This window comes from Procambarus clarkii, chromosome 68, assembly GCF_040958095.1.
Source record: "Procambarus clarkii isolate CNS0578487 chromosome 68, FALCON_Pclarkii_2.0, whole genome shotgun sequence".
Lineage (NCBI taxonomy): Eukaryota > Metazoa > Arthropoda > Malacostraca > Decapoda > Cambaridae > Procambarus > Procambarus clarkii.
The window spans coordinates 32,087,051-32,109,743 of NC_091217.1; positions in this window are offsets into that span (position 1 = coordinate 32,087,051).

Below are 22,693 nucleotides of genomic sequence, written 5' to 3' on the forward strand. Positions count from 1 at the left end.
CAGAGAGCCAGAATTTGGCTCCAAAATATGGCTCAGGCCTCGATATTGGGATGTTTAGGATATTTTGAAAACTGCAGGGAGGATTGGGACAAATGTGACCAAACGCCGCTTTCAGTACTTGGCATATGTTGGGTATATAAAAGTTGCAATTTCAAACCGCGAATACGTGCATAGAGCCAGAATTTGGCTCCAAAATATGGCTCAGGCCTCGAAATTGGGATATTTGGGATATTTCGATAACTGCCGGGTAGTCTGTGCAAAATGTGACTCATTGCCGCTTTCAGTACTTGGCATATGTTGGGTATAAAAAGTCGTAATTTCAAACAGCGAATACGTGCAGAGAGCCAGAATTTGGCTCCAAAACATGGCTCAGGCCTCGAAATTGGGATATTTGGCATATTTTGAAAACAGGAGGGGAGTTTGTGCAAAATGTGACTCTCTGCCGATTTCAGTACTTAGTATATGTTGGGTATAAAAAGTCGTAATTTCAAACTGCGAATACATGCAGAGAGCGTGAATTTGGCTCCAGAATATGGCTCAGGCCTCGAAATTGGGATGTTTTGGATGTTTTGAAAACTGCAGGGAGGTTTGGGACAAATGTGACCAAACGCCGCTTTCAGTACTTGGCATATGTTGGGTATAAAAAAGTCGCAATTTCAAACTGCGAATACGTGCATAGAGCCAGAATTTCGCTCAGGCCTCGAAATTGGGATGTTTGGGATATTTTGAAAACTGCAGGGGGGTTTGGGACAAATATGACCAAACGCCGCTTTCAGTACTTGGCATATGTTGGGTTTAAAAAGTTGTAATATCAAACTGCGAATACATGCATAGAGCCAGAATTTGGATCCAAAATATGGCTCAGGCATCGAAATTGGGATGTTTGTAATATTTTGAAAATTGCAGGGAGGTTTGGGACAAATGTGACCAAATGCCGCTTTCAGTACTTGGCATATGTTGGGTAGAAAAAAGTCGTAATTTCAAACTGCGAATACGTGCAGAGAGCCAGAATTTTGCTCCATAATATGGCTCAGGTCTCGAAATTGGGATATTTGGGATATTTTGAAAACTGCAGGGGAGTTTGTGCCAAATGTGACTCACTGCCGCTTTCAGGACTTGGCATATGTTGGGTATAAAAAGTCGTAATTTCAAACTGCAAATACGTGCAGAGAGCCAGAATTTGGCTCCAAAATATGGCTCAGGCCTCGAAATTGGGATGTTTGGGATATTTTGAAAACTGCCGGGAGGTTTGTGCAAAATGTGACTCATTGCCGCTTTCAGTACTTGGCATATGTTGGGTATAAAAAGTCGTAATATCAAACTGCGAGTACGTGCAGAGAGCGTGAATTTGGTTCTAGAATATGGCTCAAGCCTCGAAATTGGGATGTTTGGGATATTTTGAAAACTGCAGGGGGGATTGGGACAAATGTGACCAAACGCCGCTTTCAGTACTTGGCATATGTTGGTTATAATAAAGTTGCAATTTCAAACTGCGAATATGTGCATAGAGCCAGAATTTGGCTCAGCCCTCGAAATTTAGATGTTTGGGATATTTTTAAAACTGCAGGAGGGTTTGGGACAAATATGACCAAACGCCGCTTTCAGTACTTGGCATATGTTGGGTTTAAAAAGTTGTAATATCAAACTGCGAATACATGCATAGAGCCAGAATTTGGATCCAAAATATGGCTCAGGCCTCGAAATTGGGATGTTTGGGATATTTCAAAACTGCAGGGGAGTTTGTGCAAAATGTGACTCACTGCCGCTTTCAGGACTTGGCATATGTTGGGTATAAAAAGTCGTAATATCAAACTGCGAATACATGCATAGAGCCAGAATTTGGCTCCAAAATATGGCTCAGGCCTCGAAATTGGGATATTTGGGATATTTCGAAAACTGCTGGGGAGTTTGTGCAAAATGTGACTCACTGCCCCTTTCAGGACTTGGCATATGTTGGGTATAAAAAGTCGTAATTACAAACAGCGAATACGTGCAGAAAGCCAGAATTTGGCTCCAAAATATAGCTCAGGCCTCAAAATTGGAATATTTGGGATATTTCGATAACTGCAGGGGAGTTTGTGCAAAATGCCACTCACTACCGCTTTCAGGACTTGGCATATGTTGGGTATGAAAATTCGTAATTTCAAACTGCGAATACGTGCATAGAGCCTGAATTAGGATTCAAAATATGGCTCAGGCCTCGAAATTGGGATGTTTGGGATATTTTGAAAACTGCCGGGAGGTTTGTGTAAAATGTGACTCATTGCCGCTTTCAGCACTTAGCATATGTTGGGTATAAAAAGTCGTAATTTCAAACAGCGAATACGTGCAGAGAGCCAGAATTTGGCTCCAAAATATGGCTCAGGCCTCGATATTGGGATGTTTAGGATATTTTGAAAACTGCAGGGAGGATTGGGACAAATGTGACCAAACGCCGCTTTCAGTACTTGGCATATGTTGGGTATATAAAAGTTGCAATTTCAAACTGCGAATACGTGCATAGAGCCAGAATTTGGCTCCAAAATATGGCTCAGGCCTCGAAATTGGGATATTTGGGATATTTCGATAACTGCCGGGTAGTCTGTGCAAAATGTGACTCATTGCCGCTTTCAGTACTTGGCATATGTTGGGTATAAAAAGTCGTAATTTCAAACAGCGAATACGTGCAGAGAGCCAGAATTTGGCTCCAAAACATGGCTCAGGCCTCGAAATTGGGATATTTGGCATATTTTGAAAACAGGAGGGGAGTTTGTGCAAAATGTGACTCTCTGCCGATTTCAGTACTTAGTATATGTTGGGTATAAAAAGTCGTAATTTCAAACTGCGAATACATGCAGAGAGCGTGAATTTGGCTCCAGAATATGGCTCAGGCCTCGAAATTGGGATGTTTTGGATGTTTTGAAAACTGCAGGGAGGTTTGGGACAAATGTGACCAAACGCCGCTTTCAGTACTTGGCATATGTTGGGTATAAAAAAGTCGCAATTTCAAACTGCGAATACGTGCATAGAGCCAGAATTTCGCTCAGGCCTCGAAATTGGGATGTTTGGGATATTTTGAAAACTGCAGGGGGGTTTGGGACAAATATGACCAAACGCCGCTTTCAGTACTTGGCATATGTTGGGTTTAAAAAGTTGTAATATCAAACTGCGAATACATGCATAGAGCCAGAATTTGGATCCAAAATATGGCTCAGGCATCGAAATTGGGATGTTTATAATATTTTGAAAATTGCAGGGAGGTTTGGGACAAATGTGACCAAATGCCGCTTTCAGTACTTGGCATATGTTGGGTAGAAAAAAGTCGTAATTTCAAACTGCGAATACGTGCAGAGAGCCAGAATTTTGCTCCATAATATGGCTCAGGTCTCGAAATTGGGATATTTGGGATATTTTGAAAACTGCAGGGGAGTTTGTGCCAAATGTGACTCACTGCCGCTTTCAGGACTTGGCATATGTTGGGTATAAAAAGTCGTAATTTCAAACTGCAAATACGTGCAGAGAGCCAGAATTTGGCTCCAAAATATGGCTCAGGCCTCGAAATTGGGATGTTTGGGATATTTTGAAAACTGCCGGGAGGTTTGTGCAAAATGTGACTCATTGCCGCTTTCAGTACTTGGCATATGTTGGGTATAAAAAGTCGTAATATCAAACTGCGAGTACGTGCAGAGAGCGTGAATTTGGTTCTAGAATATGGCTCAAGCCTCGAAATTGGGATGTTTGGGATATTTTGAAAACTGGAGGGAGGTTTGTGACAAATGTGACCAAACGCCGCTTTCAGTACTTGGCATATGTTGGGTATAAAAAGTCGTAATTTCAAACTGCGAATACGTGCAGAGAGCCAGAATTTGGCTCCAAAATATGGCTCAGGCCTCGAAATTGGGATATTTGGGATATTTTGAAAACTGCAGGGGAGATTGTGCAAAATGTGACTCACTGCCGATTCCAGTACTTGGCATATGTTGGGTATAAAAAGTCGTAATATCAAACTGCGAATACGTGCAGAGAGCCAGAATTTGGCTCCAAAATATGGCTCAGGCCTCGAAATTGGGATGTTTGGGATACTTTGAAAACTGCAAGGAGGTTTGGGACAAATGTGACCAAACGCCGCTTTCAGAACTTGGCATATGTTGGGTATAAAAAAGTTGCAATTTCAAACTTCGAATACGTGCAGAGAGCCAGAATTTTGCTCCATAATATGGCTCATGCCTGGAAATTGGGATATGTGGGATATTTTGAAAACTGCAGAGAAGTTTGTGCCAAATGTGACTCACTGCCGCTTTCAGGACTTGGCATATGTTGGGTATAAAAAGTCGCAATTTTAAACTGCAAATACGTGCAGAGAGCCTGAATATGGCTCCAAAATATGCCTCAGGCTTCGAAATTGGGATGTTTGGGATATTTCGAAAACTGCAGAGAAGTTTGTGCAAAATGCCACTTACTGCCGCTTTCAGGACTTGGCATAAGTTGGGTATAAAAAGTCGTAATTTCAAACTGCGAATACGTGCATAGAGCCAGAATTTTGCTCCAAAATATGGCTCAGGCCTCGAAATTGGGATGTTTGGGATATTTTGAAAACTGCAGGGGGGATTGGGAGAAATGAGTCCAAACGCTGCTTTCAGCACATGGCGTATGTTGGGTATAAAAAAGTCGTAATTTCAAACTGGGAATACGTGCAGACAGCCAGAATTTGGCTCCAAAACATGGCTCATGCCTCGAAATTGGGATATTTGGGATATTTTGAAAACAGGAGGGGAGTTTGTGCAAAATGTGACTCATTGCCGCTTTCAGTACTTGGCATATGTTGGGTATAAAAAGACGTAATTTCAAACTGCGAATACGTGCAGAGAGCCAGAATTTAGCTCCAAAATATGGCTCAGGCCTCGAAATTGGGATATTTGGGATATTTTGAAAACAGGAGGGGAGTTTGCGCAAAATGTGACTCTCTGCCGATTTCAGTACTTAGTATATGTTGGGTATAAAAAGTCGTAATTTCAAACTGCGAATACGTGCAGAGAGCGTGAATTTGGCTCCAGAATATGGCTCAGGCCTCGAAATTGGGATGTTTGGGATATTTTGAAAACAGGAGGGGAGTTTGCGCAAAATGTGACTCTCTGCCGATTTCAGTACTTAGTATATGTTGGGAATAAACAAGTCGCAATTTCAAACTGCAAATACGTGCATAGAGCCTGAATTTGGCTCAGGCCTCGAAATTGGGATGTTTGGGATATTTTGAAAACTGCAGGGGGGTTTGGGACAAATGTGACCAAATGCCGCTTTCAGTACTTGGCATATGTTGGGTTTAAAAAGTTGTAATATCAAACTGCGAATACATGCATAGAGCCAGAATTTGGATCCAAAATATGGCTCAGGCCTCGAAATTGGGATGTTTGGGATATTTTGAAAACTGCAGGGAGGTTTGGGACAATTGTGACCAAACGCCGCTTTCAGTACTTGGCATATGTTGGGTATAAAAAAGTTGTAATTTCAAACTGCGAATACGTGCATAGAGCCAGAATTTGGCTCCAAAATATGGCTCAGGCCACGAAATTGGGATGTTTGGGATACATTGAAAACTGCAGGGAGGTTTGGGACAAATGTGACCAAACGCCGCTTTCAGTACTTGGCATATGTTGGGTATAAAAAAGTTGCAATTTCAAACTTCGAATACGTGCAGAGAGCCAGAATTTTGCTCCGAATTATGGTTCAGGCCTCGAAATTGGGATATTTGGGATATTTTGAAAACTGCAGGGGAGTTTGTGCCAAATGTGACTCACTGCCGCTTTCAGGACTTGGCATATGTTGGGTATAAAAAGTCGTAATTTCAAACTGCGAATACGTGCATAGAGCCAGAATTTGGCTCCAAAATATGGCTCAGGCCTCGAAATTGGGATGTTTGGGATATTTTGAAAATTGCAGGGGGGATTGGGAGAAATGTGTCCAAACGCTGCTTTCAGCACTTGGCATATGATGGGTATAAAAAAGTCGTAATTTCAAACTAGGAATACGTGCAGAGAGCCAGAATTTGGCTCCAAAACATGGCTCAGGCCTCGAAATTGGGATATTTGGGATATTTCGAAAACTGCTGGGGAGTTTGTGCAAAATGTGACTCACTGACCGTTTCAGGACTTGGCATATGTTGGGTATAAAAAGTCGTAATATCAAACTGCGAATACGTGCATAGAGCCAGAATTTGGCTCCAAAATATGGCTCAGGCCTCGAAATTGGGATGTTTGGGATATTTTGAAAACTGGAGGGAGGTTTGGGAGAAATGTGACCAAACGCCGCTTTCAGTACTTGGCATATGTTGGGTATAAATAGTCGTAATTTCAAACTGCGAATAGGTGCAGATAGCCAGAATTTGGCTCCAAAATATGGCTCAGGCTTCGAAATTGGATATTTGGGATATTTCGAAAACTGCAGGGGAGTTTGTGCAAAATGTGACTCACTGCCGCTTTCTCAGGATTTGGCAAATGTTGGGTATAAAAATTCGTAATATCAAACTGCGAATACGTGCATAGAGCCAGAATTTGGCACCAAAATATGGCTCAGGCTTCGAAATGGGGATATTTAGGATTTTTTGAAAACTGGAGGGAGGTTTGAGACAAATGTGACCAAACGCCACTTTCAGTACATGGCATATGTTGCGTATAAAAAAGTCGTAATTTCAAACTGCGAATACGTGCAGAGAGCCAGAATTTGGCTCCAAAATATGGCTCAGGCCTCGAAATTGGGATGTTTGGGATATTTTGAAAACTGCAGGGGGGAATGGGACAAATGTGTCCAAACACCGCTTTCAGCACTTGGCATATGTTGGGTATAAAAAAGTCGCAATTTCAAACTGCGAATACGTGCAGAGAGCCAGAATTTGGCTCCAAAATATGGCTCAGGCCTCGAAATTGGGATATTTCGAAAACTGCTGGGGAGTTTGTGCAAAATGTGACTCACTGCCCCTTTCAGGACTTGGCATATGTTGGGTATAAAAAGTCATAATATCAAACTGCGAATATGTGCATAGAGCCAGAATTTGGCTCGAAAATATGGCTCAGGCCTCGAAATTGGGATGTTTGGGATATTTTGAAAACTGGAGGGAGATTTGGGACAAATGTGATCAAACGCCGCTTTCAGTACTTGGCATATGTTGGGTATAAAAAGTCGTAATTTCAAACTGCGAATACGTGCAGATAGCCAGAATTTGGCTTCGAAATTGGAATATTTGGGATATTTCGAAAACTGCAGGGGAGTTTGTGCAAAATGTGACTCACTGCCGCTTTCAGGACTTGGCATATGTTGGGTATAAAAATTCGTAATATCAAATTGCGAATACGAGCATAGAGCCAGAATTTGGCACCAAAATATGGCTCAGGCTTCGAAATTGGGATATTTGGGATATTTTGAAAACTGGAGGGAGGTTTTGGGACAAATGTGACCAAACGCTGCTTTCAGTACTTGGCATATGTTGGGTATAAAAAGTCGTAATTTAAAACTGCGAATACATGCAGAGAGCCAGAATTTGGCTCCAAAATATTGCTCAGGCCTCGAAATTGGGATGTTTGGGATATTTTGAAAACTGCAGGGGAGTTTGTGCAAAACGTGACTAACTGCCGCTTTCAGTACTTGGCATATGTTGGGTATAAAAAGTCGTAATATCAAACTGCGAATACGTGCAGAGAGCCAGAATTTGGCTCAAAAATATGGCTCAGGCCTCGAAATTGGGATATTTGCGATATTTTGAAAACTGGAGGGAGATTTGAGACAAATGTGACCAAACGCCGCTTTCAGTACTTGGCATATGTTGGGTATAAAAAAGTAGCAATTTCAAACTGCGAATACGTGCAGAGAGCCAGAATTTGGCTTCAAAATATGGCTCAGGACTCGAAATTGGGATGTTTGGGATATTTTGAAAACTGCAGGTGAGTTTGTGCAAAATGTGACTCATTGCCGCTTTCAGGACTTGGCATATGTTGGGTATAAAAATTCGTAATATCAAACTGCGAATACGTGCAGAGAGCCAGAATTTGACTCCAAAATATGGCTCAGGCTTCGATATTGGGATGTTTTGGATATTTTGAAAACTGCAGGAAGGTTTGGGACAAATGTGACCAAACGCCGCTTTCAGTACTTGGCATATGTTGGGTATAAAAAGACGTAATTTCAAACTGCGAATACGTGCAGAGAGCGTGAATTTGGCTCCAGAATATGGCTCAGGCCTCGAAATTGGGATATTTGGGATATTTTGAAAACTGCAGGGGGGATTGGGACAAATGTGACCAAACGCCGCTTTCAGTACTTGGCATATGTTGGGTATAAAAAAGTCGCAATTTCAAACTGCGAATACGTGCATAGAGCCAGAATTTGGCTCAGGCCACGAAATTGGGATGTTTGGGATATTTTGAAAACTGCAGGGGGGTTTGGGACAAATATGACCAAAAGCCGCTTTCAGTACTTGGCATATGTTGGGTTTAAAAAGTTGTAATATCAAACTGCGAATACGTGCAAGAGCCAGAATTTGGCTCCAAAATATTGCTCAGGCCTCGAAATTGGGATATTTGGGATATTTTGAAAACTGGAGGGGGGAATGAGACAAATGTGTCCAAACGCCGCTTTCAGCACTTGGCATATGTTGGGTATAAAAATTCGTAATTTCAAACTGCGAATATGTGCATAGAGCCAGAATTTGGCTCTAAAATATGGCTCAGGCCTCGAAATTGGGATATTTGGGATATTTTAAAAACTGGAGGGAGGTTTGAGACAAATGTGACCAAACGCCGCTTTCAGAACTTGGCATATGTTGGGTATAAAAAAGTCGCAATTTCAAACTGCGAATACATGCAGAGAGCCAGAATTTGGCTCCAAAATATAGCTCAGGACTCGAAATTGGGATGTTTGGGATATTTTGACAACTGCAGGCGAGTTTGTGCAAAATGTGACTCATTGCCGCTTTCAGGACTTGGCATATGTTGGGTATAAAAGGTCGTAATATCAAACTGCGAATACGTGCAGAGAGCCGGAATTTGGCTCCAAAATATGGCTCAGGCCTCGAAATTGGGATGTTTGGGATATTTTGAAAACTGCAGGGAGGTTTGGGACAAATGTGACCAAACGCCGCTTTCAGTACTTGGCATATGTTGGGTATAAAAAAGTCGTAATTTCAAACTGCGAATACGTGCAGAGAGCCAGAATTTGGCTCCAAAATATGGCTCAGGCCTCGAAATTGGGATGTTTGGGATATTTTGAAAACTGCAGGGGGGAATGGGACAAATGTGTCCAAACGCCGTTTTCAGCACTTGGCATATGTTGGGTATAAAAAAGTCGTAATTTCAAACTGGGAATACGTGCAGAGAGCCAGAATTTAGCTCCAAAACATGGCTCAGGCCTCGAAATTGGGATGTTTTGGATATTTTGAAAACTGCATGAAGGTTTGGGACAAATGTGACCAAACGCCGCTTTCAGTACATGGCATATGTTGGGTATAAAAAGTCGTAATATCAAACTACGAATACGTGCAGAGAGCCAGAATTTGGCACCAAAATATAGCTCAGGCCTCGAAATTGGGATATTTGGGACATTTTTAAAACTGCAGGGAGGTTTGGGAAAATGTGACCAAACGCCTCTTTCAGTACTTGGCATATGTTGGGTATAAAAAGACGTAATTTCAAACTGCGAATACGTGCATAGAGCCAGAATTTGGCTCAGGCCTCGAAATTGGGATGTTTCGGATATTTTGAAAACTGCAGGGGGGTTTGGGACAAATATGACCAAACGCCGCTTTCAGTACTTGGCATATGTTGGGTTTAAAAAGTTGTAATATCAAACTGCGAATACGTGCAAAGAGCCAGAATTTGGCTCCAAAATATTGCTCAGGCCTCGAAATTGGGATATTTGGGATATTTTGAAAACTGGAGGGTGGAATGAGACAAATGTGTCCAAACGCCGCTTTCAGCACTTGGCATATGTTGGGTATAAAAATTCGTAATTTCAAACTGCGAATACGTGCATAGAGCCAGAATTTGGCTCCAAAATATGGCTCAGGCCTCGTGTTTGAGATGTTTGGGATATTTTGAAAACTGCAGGGAGGTTTGGGACAAATGTGACCAAACGCCGCATTCAGTACTTGGCATATGTTGGGTATAAAAAAGTTGCAATTTCAAACTTCGAATACGTGCAGAGAGCCAGAATTTTGCTCCATAATATGGCTCAGACCTCGAAATTGGGTTATTTGGGATATTTTGAAAACTGCAGGGGAGTTTGTGCCAAATGTGACTCACTGCCGCATTCAGGACTTGGCATATGTTGGGTATAAAAAGTCGTAATTTCAAACTGCAAATACGTGCAGAGAGCCTGAATTTGGCTCCAAAATATGGCTCAGGCTTCGAAATTGGGATATTTGGGATATTTCGAAAACTGCTGGGGAGTTTGTGCAAAATGCCACTCACTGCCGCTTTCAGGACTTGGCATAAGTTGGGTATAAAAAGTCGTAATTTCAAACTGCGAATACGTGCAGATAGCCAGAATTTGGCTCCAAAATATGGCTCAGGCTTCGAAATTGGGATATTTGGGATATTTCGAAAACTGCAGGGGAGTTTGTGCAAAATGCCACTCACTGCCGCTTTCAGGACTTGGCATATGTTGGGTATAAAAATTCGTAATATCAAACTGCGAATACGTGCAGAGAGCCAGAATTTGGCTCCAAAATATAGCTCAGGCCTCGAAATTGGGATATTTGGGATATTTTGAAAACTGCAGGGGGGTTTGGGACAAATATGACCAAACGCCGCTTTCAGTACTTGGCATATGTTGGGTTTAAAAAGTTGTAGTATCAAACTGCGAATACGTGCAGAGAGCCAGAATTTGGCTCCAAAATATGGCTCAGGCCTCGAAATTGGGATATTTGGGATATTTTGAAAACTGCAGGGGGGTTTGGGACAAATATGACCAAACGCCGCTTTCAGTACTTGGCATATGTTGGGTTTAAAAAGTTGTAGTATCAAACTGCGAATACGTGCAGAGAGCCAGAATTTGGCTCCAAAATATGGCTCAGGCCTCGAAATTGGGATATTTGGGATATTTTGAAAACTGGAGGGAGGTTTGAGACCAATGAGACCAAACGCCGCTTTCAGTACTTGGCATATGTTGGGTATAAAAAAGTCGCAATTTCAAACTGCGAATACGTGCAGAGAGCCAGAATTTGGCTCCAAAATATAGCTCAGGACTCGAAATTGGGATGTTTGGGATATTTTGACAACTGCAGGTGAGTTTGAGCAAAATGTGACTCATTGCCGCTTTCAGGACATAGCATATGTTGGGTATAAAAGGTCGAAATATCAAACTGCGAATACGTGCAGAGAGCCAGAATTTGGCTCCAAAATATGGCTCAGGCCTCGAAATTGGGATGTTTGGGATATTTTGAAAACTGCAGGGAGGTTTGGGACAAATGTGACCAAACGCCGCTTTCAGTACTTGGCATATGTTGGGTATAAAAAAGTCGTAATTTCAAACTGCGAATACGTGCAGATAGCCAGAATTTGGCTCCAAAATATGGCTCAGGCCTCGAAATTGGGATGTTTGGGACATTTTGAAAACTGCAGGGGGGAATGGGACAAATGTGTCCAAACGCCGCTTTCAGCACTTGGCATATGTTGGGTATAAAAAAGTCGTAATTTCAAACTGGGAATACGTGCAGAGAGCCAGAATTTGGCTCCAAAACATGGCTCAGGCCTCGAAATTGGGATATTTGGGATATTTAGAAAACTGCAGGGAGGTTTGGGACAAATGTGACCAAATGTCGCTTTCAGTACTTGGCATATGTTTGGTATAAAAAAGTCGCAATTTCAAACTGCGAATACGTGCAGAGAGCCAGAATTTGGCTCCAAAATATGGCTCAGGCCTCGAAATTGGGATGTTTGGGATATTTTGAAAACTGCAGAGGGGAATGGGACAAATGTTTCCAAATGCCGCTTTCAGCACTTGGCATATGTTGGGTATAAAAAGTCGTAATATCAAACTGCGAATACGTGCATAGAGCTAGAATTTGGCTCCAAAATATGGCTCAGGCCTCGAAATTGGGATGTTTGGGATATTTTGAAAACTAGAGGGAGGTTTGGGACAAATGTGACCAAACGCCGCTTTCAGTACTTGGCATTTGTTGGGTATAAAAAGTCGTAATTTCAAACTGCGAATACGTGCAGATAGCCAGAATTTGGCTTCAAAATATGGCTCAGGCCTCGAAATTGGGATATTTGGGATATTTTGAAAACTGGAGGGAGGTTTGAGACAAATGTGACCAAACGCCACTTTCAGTACTTGGCATATGTTGGGTATAAAAAAGTGGCAATTTCAAACTGCGAATACGTGCAGAGAGCCAGAATTTGGATTCAAAATATGGCTCAGGACTCGAAATTGGGATGTTTGGGATATTTTGAAAACTGCAGGTGAGTTTGTGTAAAATGTGACTCATTGCCGCTTTCAGGACTTGGCATATGTTGGGTATAAAAAGTCGTAATATCAAACTGCGAATACGTGCAGAGAGCCAGAATTTGGCTCCAAAATATGGCTCAGGCTTCGATATTGGGATGTTTTGGATATTTTGAAAACTGCAGGAAGGTTTGGGACAAATGTGACCAAACGCCGCTTTCAGTACTTGGCATATGTTGGGTATAAAAAGTCGTAATATCAAACTACGAATACGTGCTGTCGGAAAATCCGACACCATTTAATATATCATACAGATAATAGCTGTATTGTATAAACAAGTTACCCATAGAAAACGTAACTTGTAGTGGAATTACCGTCTATAGAAAACGGGATATCATCACCACATACTATTATAATTCACCAGCTATTCTGCTGGGAATTATTCTTAAATACATAAGTCTTTGGACTTTACCATCATAAAAACATCTTATATAAATTAACTTAATTATCAATATTAAAGTAGAGTAAATGTGACCCTTCTATCACGTTCTGAAATCTGGACAATGTAAGCCAGGCGTCAGAGTGGAGGAAGGAGGGCAGCCATTGTTGTTTATTGAGACCAGAGGCTCACACGGGAGCAAATTCGGCTCCTGTTAAATTTACTTGAACGTAGTGTTATGGAAACCAAAGGTGTACCATTTTTCAACACGCTGTCTACATATCAAGTTAAGTGTTCTTTCCGAAACCCATTATCTATCATTAGTGGCCATTAATGTCATTATATAGGGTGATCCGGTTAGAACGCGAAATCGCCTCATACTAAAGGTAATTAAGCCAGGTCTTTAATGTTCCATGTACTGTATAGTGTTTTCTCTGATATACTTGTCATATATAGGATTCTGGCTTCACAGCTAGCGCACTTTTGACAGGTCAAGACGAGGAAGGAAGATTTGTGCACCAGTTACTGGGTGATATGGAAGCTACCTCAAAGAGGATAATTTGGTGTCTACACCCTAGTTATACCTGGTGGACTAACCTGCTGTACTATAAGATAAGGAACCTTTTCAATGTATGTAGTTAATTCTGTAATTTGATTGGCTGCATATATATTAATTTAATAACCCCCCCTAATGTGTAGAGGATCGATTTGTGAGATTAAGAGATTATTGCAGAAATACAGTCCACTTAACATTATACAAATTGCTATCGAAGTATATAAATTAACGTAAATATAAATTCATATAAATTAAATAAATATAAATCTCACAGGTCGGTTCCCACACGTGCAGAGAGCCAGAATTTGGCCCCAAAATATAGCTCAGGCCTCGAAATTGGGATATTTGGGACATTTTGAAAACTGCAGGGAGGTTTGGGACAAATGTGACCAAACGCCTCTTTCAGTACTTGGCATATGTTGGGTATAAAAAGACGTAACTTCAAACTGCGAATACGTGCAGAGAGCCAGAATTTAGCTCCAAAATATGGCTCAGTCCTCGAAATTGGGATATTTGGGATATTTTGAAAACAGGAGGGGAGTTTGTGCAAAATGTGACTCTCTGCCGATTTCAGTACTTAGTATATGTTGGGTATAAAAAGTCGTAATTTCAAACTGCGAATACGTGCAGAGAGCGTGAATTTGGCTCCAGAATATGGCTCAGGCCTCGAAATTGGGATATTTGGGATATTTTGAAAACTGCAGGGGGGATTGGGACAAATGTGACCAAACGCCGCTTTCAGTACTTGGCAAATGTTGGGTATAAAAAAGTCGCAATTTCAAACCGCGAATACGTGCATAGAGCCAGAATTTGGCTCAGGCCTCGAAATTGGGGTGTTTGGGATATTTTGAAAACTGCAGGGGGGTTTGGGACAAATATGACCAAACGCCGCTTTCAGTACTTGGCATATGTTGGGTTTAAAAAGTTGTAGTATCAAACTGCGAATACGTGCAAAGAGCCAGAATTTGGCTCCAAAATATTGCTCAGGCCTCGAAATTGGGGTATTTGGGATATTTTGAAAACTGGAGGGGGGAATGAGACAAATGTGTCCAAACGCCGCTTTCAGCACTTGGCATATGTTGGGTATAAAAATTCGTAATTTCAAACTGCGAATACGTGCATAGAGCCAGAATTTGGCTCCAAAATATGGCTCAGGCCTCGAAATTGGGATGTTTGGGATACTTTGAAAACTGCAGGGAGGTTTGGGACAAATGTGACCAAAAGCCGCTTTCATTACTTGGCATATGTTGGGTATAAAAAAGTTGCAATTTCAAACTTCGAATACGTGCAGAGAGCCAGAATTTTGCTCCATAATATGGCTCAGACCTCGAAATTGGGTTATTTGGGATATTTTGAAAACTGCAGGGGAGTTTGTGCCAAATGTGACTCACTGCCGCTTTCAGGACTTGGCATATGTTGGGTATAAAAAGTCGTAATTTCAAACTGCAAATACGTGCAGAGAGCCTGAATTTGGCTCCAAAATATGGCTCAGGCTTCGAAATTGGGATATTTGGGATATTTCGAAAACTGCAGGGGGGTTTGTGCTAAATGCCACATACAGCCGCTTTCAGGACTTGGCATAAGTTGGGTATAAAAAGTCGTAATTTCAAACTGCGAATACGTGCATAGAGTCAGAATTTTGCACCAAAATATGGCTCAGGCTTCGAAATTGGGATATTTGGGATATTTTGAAAACTGGAGGGAGGTTTGGGACAAATGTGACCAAACGTTGCTTTTAGTACTTGACATATGTTGGGTATAAAAAGTCGTAATTTAAAAATGCGAATACGTGCAAAGAGCCAGAATTTGGCTCCAAAATATTGCTCAGGCCTCAAAATTGGGATTTTTGGGATATTTTGAAAACTGCAAGGGAGTTTGTGCAAAACGTGATTCACTGCCGCTTTCAGAACTTGGCATATGTTGGGAATAAAAAGTCGTAATATCAAACTGCGAATACGTGCAGAGAGCCAGAATTTGGCTCCAAAATATGGCTCAGGCCTCGAAATTGGGATATTTGGGATATTTTGAAAACTGGAGGGAGGTTTGAGACAAATGTGACCAAACGCCGCTTTCAGTACTTGGCATATGTTGGGTATAAAAAAGTCGCAATTTCAAACTGCGAATACGTGCAGAGAGCCAGAATTTGGCTCCAAAATATAGCTCAGGACTCGAAATTGGGATGTTTGGGATATTTTGACAACTGCAGGTGAGTTTGAGCAAAATGTGACTCATTGCCGCTTTCAGGACATGGCATATGTTGGGTATAAAAGGTCGTAATATCAAACTGCGAATACGTGCAGAGAGCCAGAATTTGGCTCCAAAATATGGCTCAGGCCACGAAATTGGGATGTTTGGGATATTTTAAAAACTGCAGGGAGGTTTGGGACAAATGTGACCAAACGCCGCTTTCAGTACTTGGCATATGTTGGGTATAAAAAAGTCGTAATTTCAAACTGCGAATACGTGCAGAGAGCCAGAATTTGGCTCCAAAATATGGCTCAGGCCTCGAAATTGGGATGTTTGGGACATTTTGAAAACTGCAGGGGGGAATGGGACAAATGTGTCCAAACGCCGCTTTCAGCACTTGGCATATGTTGGGTATAAAAAAGTCGTAATTTCAAACTGGGAATACGTGCAGAGAGCCAGAATTTGGCTCCAAAACATGGCTCAGGCCTCGAAATTGGGATATTTGGGATATTTAGAAAACTGCAGGGAGGTTTGAGACAAATGTGACCAAATGTCGCTTTCAGTACTTGGCATATGTTTGGTATAAAAAAGTCGCAATTTCAAACTGCGAATACGTGCAGAGAGCCAGAATTTGGCTCCAAAATATGGCTCAGGCCTCGAAATTGGGATGTTTGGGATATTTTGAAAACTGCAGAGGGGAATGGGACAAATGTTTCCAAATGCCGCTTTCAGCACTTGGCATATGTTGGGTATAAAAAGTCGTAATATCAAACTGCGAATACGTGCATAGAGCTAGAATTTGGCTCCAAAATATGGCTCAGGCCTCGAAATTGGGATATTTGGGATATTTTGAAAACTAGAGGGAGGTTTGGGACAAATGTGACCAAACGCTGCTTTCAGTACTTGGCATATGTTGGGTATAAAAAGTCGTAATTTCAAACTGCGAATACGTGCAGATAGCCAGAATTTGGCTTCAAAATATGGCTCAGGCTTCGAAATTGGGATATTTGGGATATTTTGAAAACTGCAGGGGAGTTTGTTCAGAACGTGACTCACTGCCGCTTTCAGTACTTGGCATATGTTGGGTATAAAAATTCGTAATATCAAACTGCGAATACGTGCACAGAGCCAGAATTTGGCTCAAAAATATGGCTCAGGCCTCGAAATTGGGATATTTGGGATATTTTGAAAACTGGAGGGAGGTTTGAGACAAATGTGACCAAACGCCGCTTTCAGTACTTGGCATATGTTGGGTATAAAAAAGTGGCAATTTCAAACTGCGAATACGTGCAGAGAGCCAGAATTTGGATTCAAAATATGGCTCAGGACTCGAAATTGGGATGTTTGGGATATTTTGAAAACTGCAGGTGAGTTTGTGTAAAATGTGACTCATTGCCGCTTTCAGGACTTGGCATATGTTGGGTATAAAAAGTCGTAATATCAAACTGCGAATACGTGCAGAGAGCCAGAATTTGGCTCCAAAATATGGCTCAGGCTTCGATATTGGGATGTTTTGGATATTTTGAAAACTGCAGGAAGGTTTGGGACAAATGTGACCAAACGCCGCTTTCAGTACTTGGCATATGTTGGGTATAAAAAAGTTGCAATTTCAACCTTCGAATACGTGCAGAGAGCCAGAATTTTGCTCCATAATATGGCTCAGACCTCGAAATTGGGTTATTTGGGATATTTCGAAAACTGCAGGGGAATTTGTGCAAAATGCCACTCACTGCCGCTTTCAGGACTTGGCATAAGTTGGGTATAAAAAGTCGTAATTTCAAACTGCGAATACGTGCAGATAGCCAGAATTTGGCTCCAAAATATGACTCAGGGTTCGAAATTGGGATATTTGGAATATTTCGAAAACTGCAGGGGAGTTTGTGCAAAATGTGACTCACTGCCGCTTTCAGGACTTGGCATATGTTGGGTATAAAAATTCGTAATATCAAACTGCGAATACGTGCAGAGAGCCAGAATTTGGCTCCAAAATATGGCTCAGGCCTCGAAATTGGGATATTTGGGATATTTTGAAAACTGGAGGGAGGTTTGAGACAAATGTGACCAAACGCCGCTTTCAGTACTTGGCATATGTTGGGTATAAAAAAGTCGCAATTTCAAACTGCGAATACATGCAGAGAGCCAGAATTTGGCTCCAAAATATAGCTCAGGACTCGAAATTGGGATGTTTGGGATATTTTGACAACTGCAGGCGAGTTTGTGCAAAATGTGACTCATTGCCGCTTTCAGGACTTGGCATATGTTGGGTATAAAAGGTCGTAATATCAAACTGCGAATACGTGCAGAGAGCCAGAATTTGGCTCCAAAATATGGCTCAGGCCTCGAAATTGGGATGTTTGGGATATTTTGAAAACTGCAGGGAGGTTTGGGACAAATGTGACCAAACGCCGCTTTCAGTACTTGGCATATGTTGGGTATAAAAAAGTCGTAATTTCAAACTGCGAATACGTGCAGAGAGCCAGAATTTGGCTCCAAAATATGGCTCAGGCCTCGAAATTGGGATGTTTGGGATATTTTGAAAACTGCAGGGGGGAATGGGACAAATGTGTCCAAACGCCGCTTTCAGCACTTGGCATATGTTGGGTATAAAAAAGTCGCAATTTCAAACTGCGAATACGTGCAGAGAGCCAGAATTTGGCTCCAAAATATGGCTCAGGCCTCGAAATTGGGATGTTTGGGATATTTTGAAAACTGCAGGGGGGAATGCGACAAATGTTTCCAAATGCCGCTTTCAGCACTTGGCATATTTTGGGTATAAAAAGTCGTAATTTCAAACTGCGAATATGTGCAGATAGCCAGAATTTGGCTTCAAAATATGGCTCAGGCTTCGAAATTGGGATATTTGGGATATTTTGAAAACTGCAGGGGAGTTTGTGCAAAACGTGACTCACTGCCGCTTTCAGTACTTGGCATATGTTGGGTATAAAAAGTCGTAATATCAAACTGCGAATACGTGCAGAGAGCCAGAATTTTGCTCAAAAATATGGCTCAGGCCTCGAAATTGGGATATTTGGGATATTTTGAAAACTGAAGGGAGGTTTGAGACAAATGTGACCAAACGCCGCTTTCAGTACTTGGCATATGTTGGGTATAAATAGTCGTAATATCAAACTACGAATACGTGCAGAGAGCCAGAATTTGGCCCCAAAATATAGCTCAGGCCTCGAAATTGGGATATTTGGGACATTTTGAAAACTGCAGGGAGGTTTGGGACAAATGTGACCAAACGCCTCTTTCAGTACTTGGCATATGTTGGGTATAAAAAGACGTAATTTCAAACTGCGAATACGTGCAGAGAGCCAGAATTTGGCCCCAAAATATAGCTCAGGCCTCGAAATTGGGATGTTTGGGATATTTTGAAAACTGCAGGGGGGTTTGGGACAAATATGACCAAACGCCGCTTTCAGTACTTGGCATATGTTGGGTTTAAAAAGTTGTAGTATCAAACTGCGAATACGTGCAAAGAGCCAGAATTTGGCTCCAAAATATTGCTCAGGCCTCGAAATTGGGATATATGGGATATTTTGAAAAATGGAGGGGGAATGAGACAAATGTGTCCAAACGCCGCTTTCAGCACTTGGCATATGTTGGGTATTAAAATTCGTAATTTCAAACTGCGAATACGTGCATAGAGCCAGAATTTGGCTCCAAAATATGGCTCAGGCCTCGAAATTGGGATGTTTGGGATACTTTGAAAACTGCAGGGAGGTTTGGGACAAATGTGACCATATGCCGCTTTCAGTACTTGGCATATGTTGGGTATAAAAAAGTGGCAATTTCAAACTTCGAATACGTGCAGAGAGCCAGAATTTTGCTCCATAATATGGCTCAGACCTCGAAATTGGGTTATTTGGGATATTTTGAAAACTGCAGGAGAGTTTGTGCCAAATGTGACTCACTGCCGCTTTCAGGACTTGGCATATGTTGGGTATAAAAAGTCGTTATTTCAAACTGCAAATACGTGCAGAGAGCCTGAATTTGGCTCCAAAATATGGCTCAGGCTTCGAAATTGGGATATTTGGGATATTTCGAAAACTGCAGGGGAGTTTGTGCAAAATGCCACTCACTGCCGCTTTCAGGACTTAGCATAAGTTGGGTATAAAAAGTCGTAATTTCAAACTACGAATACGTGCAGATAGCCAGAATTTGGCTCCAAAATATGGCTCAGGCTTCGAAATTGGGATATTTGGAATATTTCGAAAACTGCAGGGGAGTTTGTGCAAAATGTGACTCACTGCCGCTTTCAGGACTTGGCATTTGTTGAGTATAAAAATTCGTAATATCAAACTGCGAATACGTGCAGAGAGCCAGAATTTGGCTCCAAAATATGGCTCAGGCCTCGAAATTGGGGTATTTGGGATATTTTGAAAACTGGAGGGAGGTTTGAGACAAATGTGACCAAACGCCGCTTTCAGTACATGCCATATGTTGGGTATAAAAAAGTCGCAATTTCAAACTGCGAATACGTGCAGAGAGCCAGAATTTGGGTCCAAAATATGGCTCAGGACTCGAAATTGGGATGTTTGGGATATTTTGAAAACTGCAGGAGAGGTTGTGCAAAATGTGACTCATTGCCGCTTTCTGGACTTGTCATATGTTGGGTATAAAAATTCGTAATATCAAACTGCGAATACGTGCAGAGAGCCAGAATTTGGCTCCAAAATATGGCTCAGGCTTCGAAATTGGGATATTTGGGATATTTTGAAAACTGCAGGGGATTTTGTGCAAAACGTGACTCACTGCCGCTTTCAGTACTTGGCATATGTTGGGTATAAAAAGTCGTAATATCAAACTGCGAATACGTGCAGAGAGCCAGAATTTTGCTCAAAAATATGGCTCAGGCCTCGAAATTGGGATATTTGGGATATTTTGAAAACTGGAGGGAGGTTTGAGACAAATGTGACCAAACGCCGCTTTCAGTACTTGGCATATGTTGGGTATAAATAGTCGTAATATCAAACTACGAATACGTGCAGAGAGCCAGAATTTGGCCCCAAAATATAGCTCAGGCCTCGAAATTGGGATATTTGGGACATTTTGAAAATTGCAGGGAGGTTTGGGACAAATGTGACCAAACGCCTCTTTCAGTACTTGGCATATGTTGGGTATAAAAAGACGTAATTTCAAACTGCGAATACGTGCAGAGATCCAGAATTTAGCTCCAAAATATGGCTCAGGCCTCGAAATTGGGATATTTGGGATATTTTGAAAACAGGAGGGGAGTTTGTGCAAAATGTGACTCTCTGCCGATTTCAGTACTTAGTTTATGTTGGGTATAAAAAGTCGTAATTTCAAACTGCGAATACGTGCAGAGAGCGTGAATTTGGCTCCAGAATATGGCTCAGGCCTCGAAATTGGGATATTTGGGATATTTTGAAAACTGCAGGGGGGATTGGGACAAATGTGACCAAACGCCGCTTTCAGTACTTGGCATATGTTGGGTATAAAAAAGTCGCAATTTCAAACTGCGAATACGTGCATAGAGCCAGAATTTGGTTCAGGCCTCGAAATTGGGATGTTTGGGATATTTTGAAAACTGCAGGGGGGTTTGGGACAAATATGACCAAACGCCGCTTTCAGTACTTGGCATATGTTGGGTTTAAAAAAGTCGCAATTTCAAACTGCGAATACGTGCAGAGAGCCAGAATTTGGCTCCAAAATATAGCTCAGGCCTCGAAATTGGGATGTTTGGGATATTTTGAAAACTAGAGGGAGGTTTGGGACAAATGTGACCAAACGCTGCTTTCAGTACTTGGCATATGTTGGGTATAAAAAGTCGTAATTTCAAACTGCGAATACGTGCAGATAGCCAGAATTTGGCTTCAAAATATGGCTCAGGCTTCGAAATTGGGATATTTGGGATATTTTGAAAACTGCAGGGGAGTTTGTTCAGAACGTGACTCACTGCCGCTTTCAGTACTTGGCATATGTTGGGTATAAAAATTCGTAATATCAAACTGCGAATACGTGCACAGAGCCAGAATTTGGCTCAAAAATATGGCTCAGGCCTCGAAATTGGGATATTTGGGATATTTTGAAAACTGGAGGGAGGTTTGAGACAAATGTGACCAAACGCCGCTTTCAGTACTTGGCATATGTTGGGTATAAAAAAGTGGCAATTTCAAACTGCGAATACGTGCAGAGAGCCAGAATTTGGATTCAAAATATGGCTCAGGACTCGAAATTGGGATGTTTGGGATATTTTGAAAACTGCAGGTGAGTTTGTGTAAAATGTGACTCATTGCCGCTTTCAGGACTTGGCATATGTTGGGTATAAAAAGTCGTAATTTCAAACTGCGAATACGTGCATAGAGTCAGAATTTTGCACCAAAATATGGCTCAGGCTTCGAAATTGGGATATTTGGGATATTTTGAAAACTGGAGGGAGGTTTGGGACAAATGTGACCAAACGTTGCTTTTAGTACTTGACATATGTTGGGTATAAAAAGTCGTAATTTAAAAATGCGAATACGTGCAAAGAGCCAGAATTTGGCTCCAAAATATTGCTCAGGCCTCAAAATTGGGATTTTTGGGATATTTTGAAAACTGCAAGGGAGTTTGTGCAAAACGTGATTCACTGCCGCTTTCAGAACTTGGCATATGTTGGGAATAAAAAGTCGTAATATCAAACTGCGAATACGTGCAGAGCCAGAATTTGGCTCCAAAATATGGCTCAGGCCTCGAAATTGGGATATTTGGGATATTTTGATAACTGGAGGGAGGTTTGAGACAAATGTGACCAAACGCCGCTTTCAGTACTTGGCATATGTTGGGTATAAAAAAGTCGCAATTTCAAACTGCGAATACGTGCAGAGAGCCAGAATTTGGCTCCAAAATATAGCTCAGGACTCGAAATTGGGATGTTTGGGATATTTTGACAACTGCAGGTGAGTTTGAGCAAAATGTGACTCATTGCCGCTTTCAGGACATGGCATATGTTGGGTATAAAAGGTCGTAATATCAAACTGCGAATACGTGCAGAGAGCCAGAATTTGGCTCCAAAATATGGCTCAGGCCTCGAAATTGGGATGTTTGGGATATTTTAAAAACTGCAGGGAGGTTTGGGACAAATGTGACCAAAC